This window comes from Psammomys obesus, unplaced genomic scaffold (assembly GCF_907164565.1).
Source record: "Psammomys obesus unplaced genomic scaffold, mPsaObe1.curated_primary_1811, whole genome shotgun sequence".
Lineage (NCBI taxonomy): Eukaryota > Metazoa > Chordata > Mammalia > Rodentia > Muridae > Psammomys > Psammomys obesus.
In genome coordinates this window covers 15,358,550-15,359,762 of record NW_026585644.1, presented here as the reverse complement: position 1 = coordinate 15,359,762, position 1,213 = coordinate 15,358,550, and positions in this window count along the sequence as shown.

Below are 1,213 nucleotides of genomic sequence, written 5' to 3'. Positions count from 1 at the left end.
TTGTCAGACAGCCCAGCGAATCTGCTTGAGGCTGCAGCCTTATCTGCAAGAGCTTCCTGCCTGAAAGCATCAGCTGTCCTGCAGGGCCCTGTGGAGTGTGGGAACTCGCCCCTGCTGCTAGGCTGGGGTGGCTGGAGAGCCCAGCCAACCCCATCCCAAACATCCTCTCATTTTTTGTTTCCTTTTCTTTTTCTTTAAATAGGTACAGAGGCTGCACCTGGTGGTGCATACCATAATCCCTGCTCTCTGAAGACTGAAGCAGGATTGCTGTGAGTTAAAGGCCAGCCTGGACTATGTAGCAAGTTCAAGGCTAGCCAGAAGTACATAGTTAGACACTCTCTCAAATCAGATAAATCAACAACAACAATAAAACAAGATGTCGAGTAATAGAGATGGAAGACACCTGACATGAATCTCTGCACACATTTGTGCATGCATGTGGGTGCACACACACACACACACACACACACACACACACAAGCACACGTCATTACCATAGCAACTTGGAAAGTCAACAAGAGCTCTGTGCAGTGGCAAAACAAACTCCACAAATTATCCACTGTGCCGTTCCATCTATAGAACACCATTGAGAGCCTGTTTGGAGGTTCAGCAGGAAAGCACAGCCACCCTTAAAAGACAACAGTCCTCCTACACCAGGGAAGGTCTTCCACTGACAAGCAGCCATAGGATAGATGCATGGATCTATGAGGGAGAAAGTCAGATTGGCCAAACCAACTTCATGCTCAATGGAGTGTGTGATGTTGCAGCCATATTGTCTTCACATCCCATTCATGTAACACTCTTAAAATGATGGAACTATAAAAATTGAGGCCAGATCAGTGTGGCCAGGGCACTGTGTGTCTCAAGAATGGTATGACTTGGCCTGCTGCTGGTGGAACCTGGATCGTGGGAATGTGCCAGACCTTCCATTGGAGAATGAGGCTCAAGGGAACTCTGTATAATTTTCTGCAACTGCATGCAAATCTGTAAGCACCTGCAAAGAAAGCTTAACTTTTTTTTTTATTATGTTTTGGTGCTGAGATGTACTCTCATGTGGCCCAAGCTGCCCTCAAACTCAATAGAAATGGCTCTATTCACATCTCCAGAGTTCTCAGAAGTACACAGAGCCAACCAAGAGTCCCAAGATCCCTCTTAAGCCCTGCCCAAGCAAACTGGCAGACACCACCTCTGCCTCAAGGTGCTAGAGGGTCCA